Source organism: Elephantulus edwardii, unplaced genomic scaffold (assembly GCF_000299155.1).
Source record: "Elephantulus edwardii isolate Elephantulus edwardi_28Jun2011 unplaced genomic scaffold, EleEdw1.0 scaffold00167, whole genome shotgun sequence".
In the NCBI taxonomy this organism is placed as follows: Eukaryota; Metazoa; Chordata; class Mammalia; order Macroscelidea; family Macroscelididae; genus Elephantulus; species Elephantulus edwardii.
This window is the reverse complement of record NW_006399917.1, coordinates 1,932,065-1,940,877: the sequence shown is the minus strand read 5'-3', so window position 1 is coordinate 1,940,877 and position 8,813 is coordinate 1,932,065. Positions and strand designations below refer to the sequence as shown.

At 42.8% G+C, this 8,813-nt stretch overlaps 1 pseudogene; it reads left to right on the top strand.

Annotated features, from left to right (window-relative positions):
* Nucleotides 1-7,902: 7,902 nt before the first annotated feature.
* LOC102875312 lies at nucleotides 7,903-8,362 on the top strand (annotated as a pseudogene).
* The last annotated feature ends 451 nt before the right edge of the window (nucleotides 8,363-8,813 follow it).

The window sequence follows — 8,813 nt, the reverse complement described above, 5'->3', positions numbered from 1 at the left end:
TTATGTATTTAAGTCATCTTTGTTCCTAATCTCTAAAATCCTTCAATCACTGAAAGGATAAATCGATTATCAAACATCCAGAAAACTGTAGTAGTAAGCACGAAAAGAAGGAGTGTGTTATTTGGTTGACTATGAATGGTACTATTCTTTTTTCAAAAATTTTACTTTATACTGGTTTACATTCTGTTTTTCTTTCTCCCTTTTTTTCTTACTATAACATTTTTATTCTATATTGGTCTATTTACAGAATTCAAATACATTGTTTTTCACATCGGATCTTTCTCATTTCCTTAACTCACCCCTCTTTGCACCCATCAAATTGTGCGACCCTATGATTACCCTCACCGCCACCCCCACACCTACTCATCCTCAGCCCTCTGCTCTCCGCCTCCTGCTCCTTAGATCATCATACACGTTTTAATAGTTATCTAGTTATACAATAATTGTCTTATACAGTATTTGACTGTATGGGACTGAGTTAGTTCGCTTAGTATAATGCTCTCCTGTCCATCCAAAGTTGGGTAGTAATTTACAAAACCATTGCCCTTGCATGCTGTGTATTCTTTTCTGTGAATATACCATAATTTCTCAATCCATTCATTTGTAATTGGACATTTGGTCTGTTTCCTTGTTCTTATGATGGTGGATAATGCTTCTATGAACAAGTTTTTGTTTGTGCCTCAGTTCTCATTTTCTCAGGGTATATTCCAAGCAGTGGAATAGTTGAGTCATATGGAATTTCTATGTTCAGATTTCTGAGGAAATGGCAAATTGCTTTCTAGAGTGGTTGTACCATTTTACCATCCTACCCACAATGTATAAGGGTTCCTATCTCTCTACATCCTCTCCAACATTTAGTACTTGTTGTCCTGTTGAACTTTGCCACTGCTACTGGAGTGAAATGGTATGTTTGCAGTACAAAATTAACCAAATATGCAATCAAGATGTGTTAATAACTTTTGCAGCAGACATGCCCAATACAATGTGTCTCCTGATCTTTTGACTGCTGTTATGAAGGGTATTGATTGTTAACATTGATTATTGATCCAACCAAAATGAAACCATTTACAAGTTTAATCCTTTGTCCCTCTATCATGATGTTGCTCAGTGGGGAGGAATTTTGTTTTCCTGATCTTGGTTGCAATCCTTGACCTTCTGCAGCAAGCATTTCAAGTCTTCCTCACTTTCAGCAAGCAAGTTTGTGTCATCTGCATAATGTAGGTTGCTGATGAGTCTTCCTCTGATTTTGATGTCACATTTCTCTGTATAGAGTCTAATTTTCTGAACAATTTGCTCAACACACAGGATGAATGGATAAGTTGAAAGGATGCGCATCTTTCCTGATTTTAATCCATGCAGTACTCCCTTATTGCATTTGGACAACAGCTTCTTGGTCAAGGTATAGGTCTCATATGAACACGATTAAGTCTTCTGAGATTCTCATTCTCTTCAATGTTAGCCATAGTTTATTATGATCCACTCAATGAAATGGTTTTGCATAGTCAATAAAACACAGACATTCTTCTGATATTCTTTGCTCATCCAGGATCCATTTTAACAATGGATTTTAACAATGATATCTCTGGTACCACAGCCTCTTCTAAATTCTGCTTGAACTCCTGGAAGATTCTATTGATGTACTCTTCTGTTGTTTTGTTTTTATATTATTGTTGTTGTGAGCCTTCAAGTCACCTGTGACTTATAGCAACTCTATGTATAATAGCTCTGAAGCCTGCCCTAACCTAAGCCAGTCTCCCTGACTTGAACACATCTAACCCCACTACCCCAGTCACTATTGTCAATCCATCTTATTCGGGGTCTTCCTCTCCTGTATTGTCCCTCTTCCCTTCTGAACATGATGTCCTTCTCCAAGGACTGGTTTCTTCTGGACAAGTGCCCAAAGTATGTGAGATGGAGCTTCACCTCCAAGGAGAAATTGGTTTCATCCTCTCCAAGACAGACCTGTTTGTTCTCTTAATAATTCATGATATGTTCCAATCTCTTCTCCAGAACTACAATTCAAAGGCATCGATGGTTTTTCTGCCATCCTTAGTCATTGTCCATCTCTCTTATGCATTGCAACTAATAACAAAGACAATGTTCTGGATCAGGCATACTTTAGTCTCCAGACTGACATCGTTGCTTCTCAGTACTCTGGAGAAGTCTCTGACAGATTTCCCAGTGCAATTTGTCTTTTGATTCCCTGTCTGCTGGTGCCAATAGTGCTGATTGTGGAGCTGAGCAAGCGGAAATTGTTAACAACTTCAATCTCTTCTCCATCTATCATGGTGCTGCCTATTGGCTCAGTGGTGAGAATCTTTCTCTTCATGATGTTGAGCTTCAATCCATATTAAAGACTATAGTCCTTGACCTTCTGCAACAAGTGCTTCAGGTTCTCTTCAGTCTTGTCAAGCAAATTTGTGTCATCTGCGTATCACAGGTTATTGACAAATCTTCCTCTAATCCTGATGCGACATTCCTCCTCGTAAGTCCAGCGTTCAGTAATACTTTGCTTGTTGTTGTTGTTATGTGCCATCGAGTCACCTGCAACTCATAGCGACCCTGTGTACAAGAGCCCTGAACCCACTCTATCCTGTGCCAACCTCACTGTCTCTAACACACCTACTCTAATTGCTCCAATCACTGAATCGATCCATCTCATTGAGGGTCTTCCTCTCTTACACTGTCCTTCCACTCTCCCAAACACAATATTCCTCTCCAAGGTATGGCCCCTGCTTGCAACATGCCCAAAGTCTGTCTATCTGTCTCATCTAGGGTCTTCCTTTCCTGCTCTGTCCCTCCACTGTTCTAAGCATGATGTCGTTTTCTAAGGACTGCTCCCTCTTGGCAGCATGCCCAAAGTATGTGAGATGAAGTTTTAAAACCCTTGCCTCCAAAGAGCACCCTGATTTCACCCTCTCCAGGAACAACTTGTTTGTTCTGTTGACGTGTTGATGGTCCCACAATTCAAAGATACCAATTCTTCTGTCATCGTAAGTCATTGTCAAGGGGTAAGCAATTAGTCATTGTGAAGAGGTAAGCAATTATTCTTCTGCCACCCTTAATCATTGTGGAGGGGTTAAGTAATTATTTAGGACCTGTTGCTCCTGCTGTTTATAATGCAGAAAATGGCTAAACCATTCATTTAGAGGTTGTTCTTCTAAGCTTTAAGAAATCTCTGGAAAAGGGTCCATATGTCTTCATTTGACAACGTGGTGGAGAAAGGATGAACTTAGAAACCTTTCAGCACTAGTACACAGCCATTTGTTCCTTCCAGTGATGAACAAACTGTTTTGTCAGACCATACAGCCCTTAACAGCAACTATACAAATAACCACCAGGCGGCGGCATGACCAAAGATACAGGCAAAGGCCTGTCAAGCTGTAATGTAGCCAAATCAAACTGGAAGGGTCGTTAAAATGCAGATTCCTGTTCAGCAGGTCTGATAGAGGCCCTTGAATTCTGCATCTCCAACAAAATGGCTAGGCTATGCGGATTCTGAAGCAAGTTTCTAGCTGCAGTATAAAAACCCCTCAGTTGTGAGAGACCGTTCATAACAAAAAAGACCCAGGAAAACAGGAGACTAAATTACAGATGCTAACTGTGGAACCTTGAATATCAAAGCCAAGGCTGAGGAAGTGAACCAGGTGCCCAGTGGAAGGAGATCGCCTTTGGAGGGAGCACTCACAGAGAACTGCCGATCATAGGTGCCCTGTAACAGACCGTCTCAGCAGAAACAGAGCAAGCAGAGCTTCCAGCTGAAGACCCTGTATCCCTGAGTACAGATAAGTGGGAGTAACTCTGCACCCACAATCAGAACCAGGCAGGGGAGTCCCCAGCCCTCTGAAAGTGAAATGTACTTGCTTCACTGCTACATCTCCCAACTCTCCAATCCAGAGGCTCCTGGACCTACCATGTCTCCCTGCTCTCTTATCTGTCCCCCTAGAACCTCATGCAGCTATGGTTCAGCAGCAAATACAGCCTTACTCCCAGCCCCTGGGCTCATGGACAGTTGCCTGCCAACTCTTTTGCCCAGCCTCTAATGCTGGGGAGCAAAAAGACGTGTGACACCCACTTCTCCACTCACCTTTCCACCCACCTACCTGCACTTAGGGCCAGCAGATGGACAGAGTCCCTTTTCTGTTTACATGCCTACACTGGAAACTCATGGGTTGGTGACCCCACATTTAGGCTGCTTCTCATGCTGAGGGCCTATGGATTGGTGGCACCAGATCCTAAGCCAAGCCAATAAAGCCAAATTCTGATGACTGGAGGTATTTACGTCTCTGATCCCTCCAGAATACTGAAGAACAATTATGTCAGTTTGAAGACTAAGGTGCACCTGATTCCAGTCATAGTCTTTTCTATGCATCTTGCTGGGCAATGAATAAGGATGACGGAAGAATCATCGATGCCTTTAAATAGTGTTAGAGAAGAGTACTGAACATCCCACAGACTACCAAAAGAACAAACAGATATGTCTTGGAAAAGGTGCAGTCAGAGTAAGGAAAAACATTCTTCCCTACTTTGGACATGTTGTTAAAAGAAGCTATTCCCTGGAAAAGAACATTATGCTTGGAAAGGTAGAGGGTCAGTGAAAGAGAGGAAGACCACTAAACTAGATTTAATGATACAGTGCCTGCATCAATCAGATCAAGTGTATCAGAGAAGATGAGGATGGCACAAGATAGGACAGGGTTCAATCTATTGTTCATAGAGTTGTTTTGAGTCATACTCAACTTGAGAGCACCTAACAACTTCTCTGACTGGCCCACTCTTCTACCCAGCTAAGGGCACTAGGGTCCCAAGGACTGGTGACTCCCCACACCTCAAAACCATCCATATACACACAAGCATAGTGCTTGGTCACTCTGACCCGGAAGTACCTGCCCTACATCCATGTTGGGGGCCAGCAGGCAAGCAGGACCTTCTACTGCCTCCAGTCACCTGCAGCAGGGACCCAGGGACTAGCAGGGTCCCCACCTCTGCGTCACACTGTGGGGAACTGAGGCACCGTCTCCTAGCAGACACTCCTGGACTTGTGCCTGCCCATCTGGGTTCTCCTCTGCATTATCTCCCCACCTCTGCAACCAGACACTTGATACCCTTCTGACCACATGGGAAACCCTGCCTGCCAGGTGCCATCTGTGAGAGTGTCCTACCATCTACCTGGTGACAGATGATCCAGGTGCCCAAAACCCAACCACTCAGTCACTGACAAGTGCATATATATAACACTCAACCCAGCGCCCAGTTAGAACAACCCTGTATCCACCCCCAGGGTGACTGACACATCACCTTGCCAGCAACATCAACGTCATCTTCAGCCACCCCGCAAAGCCCAGCAAACAGAAACTCACACTTACACACTCAGCTTCTGTCCTTCCCTCTAGGCCACCATGTGGCCGGACTAGTCACCAGAGTGACATACATATCTTTATCCTACTGTTAGGTTGTTAGGTGCCCTTGAGTCTAATATGGACTAGTCACCAGAGTGACATACATATCTTTATCCTACTGTTAGGTTGTTAGGTGCCCTTGAGTCTAATATGACCCATAGTGACCCTATCAACAACATATTTGAGCCCTGTCCTATGCTGAGCCGTCTTCACACTTCTTGGCACACCAGAGCCCATTGCAGCATCACTGCATTAAACACAACAGAACAAACCCAAGAAAGCACAGACAAGCATACAATAAACAAGTGAGTGTACTAACACCATAGTGTCTTGGAGACAACAGACGATATTAAACTAGCAAATGACTAAAAAGAGAAACAGGAAACCTCTCAGAGAAAGAAATATTAACAGAACTACCTGACAAGGAATACAATAAGATAGACATAGCTGAGTGGATAGATATAGATAATCTTCAAGAGTTCAAGGAAGAAAAGAGAAAGAGAATGACAGAATGAAATAAAGAACAAAATCAAACTGCCACAGCCCATCAACAGACTGTTTACAAGAGCCACAGCTTAGATACAAAGACAAAAACAATCATTCAAAGGATGGGAAAACATACTAAGCAAACGGTAATCCAAAAGAGGAGGTTGGGAGCTCTGGTGCTATTGGCAAGAAGCTGCACTACAATCCCAAAATCACAGGTTCTAATTCACCAGACGCTCTGCTGGAGAAGGAGTGGCAATCTCCTCCTGTGCCAGGTCGATCTGACTCGATGGTACACAACAAGGAAAAAAAAAAAAAGAGCGGGTTTGAAAACCCAAATCTGAATGCAGAAAGAATATATATGACAACAGAGCACAGTGAACACAAAAGATGTTAATGAAAAACAAAAGAGCAGGCGAGGTGATGTTGTGAAGTGTTATCAAGTCCACTGTGACTCATGAACAATGGACCTGAACCCTGCTCTATCCTGTGCCGTACTCACCATCTCTGATATCCGTGAGCCCATCGTCACAGTCACTGTGTCAGGCCATCTTGTTGAGAGGCTTCCTCTTTTTCGCTGACCCTCCAGCTTTCCCAGCATGATGTTTTTATTAAAGACTCTCTCCTCCTAACAAAATGCCCAAAGTACGTGAAATCAGGTTTCATCATCCTTACATATGTTTGGCAGAGTGGAGGGGAAGCGAAGGAGAGGAAGACCTTTGGTGAGATGGATCGATTCTGTGACTGCAGCAGTGGGAATAAGTGCGTTTGAGATGGCTAGGTTGGCACAGGATAGAACAGCATTTAGAGCTCTTGTACACAGGGTCGCTATGAGTTGCAAGTGACTCGATGGCATATAACAACAACAACAACAACAACATCCTTACATCAAGGAGCAGCCTGGCTGCACTTTTTCCTAAATAGAGCTATTTGTTCTTTTGGCAGTCCATAGGAAATTCAGTACTCTTCTTCAGCACAATTCAAAGGCATCTATTCTCCTATCATCTTTATTCACTGTCCAAATTTCAGATGCGTAGCAAGTAATTGAAAAGAGTAAGGCTTGAATTTGGTGCACCATAGTCTTTAAACTGACATCCTTGCTCTGGAACTTTGGAGAGAACTTCACAGTAGATTTTTCCAATGCAAGATATCTTTTGGCTTCTTGAATGCTGGCGCCAAGAGTGTTGATCTAAGATGCACTATCATTGACAATTTCAATCTTCTCCATCTTTCATGACATTGCCTATCAGCCTGCTGGTAAAGATTTTTGTTTTCTTGAAGTTGAGATGTAATTCATATTGAAGGCTGTAGTATCTGACTTTCTGCAACAAACAAAGTCCTTCTCACTTTCAGCAAGCTAGATTACATCATTTGCAGAAAGCAGATTGTTGATGAGTTTTCCTCTGATCCTGATGCCACATCCTTCTTCATAAAATCTAGCTTCTTGAATGATTTCATCAGCATATATATTGAACAGGTATGGAGAGAGTCTCTAGCTGTGCCTACAATGCTTGCTTGCAATGTCTGCCATAATTTCTGGTAATCGTAATCTTGGGTAAATTACATTGGCTACCTTGAGAATAATGGAAATCCCAGAACATTTCATTGTGCTCATGCAAAACCTGTACTTGGACCAAGGAAGCAGTCCTCAGAACAGAGCAAGGAAACACTTGTATGGTTCAAAATCGGCGGGGTGGGCGTGGGGGGGATGGGAAGAGGGAGCGGGGGACTGCATCAGGGATGGATCCAGTCTCCTTAACAATTCCATCTGTATGTAGAACAGATAATTCATGAGCTAGGCTGTAGGAGGAGGAATGTGGCATCAGAATTGAATGAATACTCATCAACAACCTGCAATATGCAGATGACACACCTTGCTTGCTGAAACTGAGGATGCCATGAAGCATTTGCTGCAGAAGGTTAAGGACTATAGTCTGCAATCTGGACTGAAGCTCAACATTAAAAAACAAAGATTTTCAGGAGATGAGACTAGAGGCAGAACTCAGGATCTGACAAGATGTCCAGGCTGCCCCAAAAGATTATCAAGAAAACCCAGCATTTGCTGGCAGAACCTGTTCCCAGAATTAAAGCAGAACCAGATGAGAGCCATGCTCGATATTTTTCTGTGGTCATTGCTGGTCCCCAGGATTCCCCCTTTGAGGGAGGGACTTTTAAACTTGACCTATTCCTTCCAGATGAATACCCCATGGCAGCTCTTAAAGTACATTTCATGACCAAAATTTACCACCCTAATGTAGACAAGTAGGGAAGAATATGTTGAGATATTTTTAAAGATAAGTGGTCCCCAGCACTGCAGATCCACACACTTCTACTTTCGATCCAGGCTTTACTAAGTGCTCCCAATCCAGAGGATCCATTAGCAAACAATGTAGCAGAGCAGTGCAAGACCAAACGAAGCCCAAGCCAAAGAAACAGCTAGAACATGGACTAGGCTATATGCCATGAATAATATTTAAATCAGTCTGATCCTCAAGTGTGCATCACTTCTCCTGTTCTGCCAAAACGTCTTCCTTTTTTATTTGCATTTAATGGACACAGACTTAGAAGCATTACAGAATAAAAAGTCCAGACATCTTCAGTCCTTTGGTGATTAAATACACATTAGCAAGTCTGTCTTATCCTGATTCACTGCTCTAAAGCATGAGAAGAGGCTAGAAGTATCATCTGGATTGTTGCAAAATGATTAAAAGCAGTGGCCCTTCTCTGCTTTTATTAATTTCTTTCCCCAATTCCAGCACTGCCACGTTTACCCCCCCCCCATAAGTGGTCATACTATATTTTGAAGTAGGTGTCACTGCCCTCCCCCTTTATATATGATAAAGGGAACCTGAGAATTGTGAACAGACTCCCCCCAGGTCTAACCATCTTTTGGCAGAAGCATTCAACAGAACAAAATATGTGGTGCAT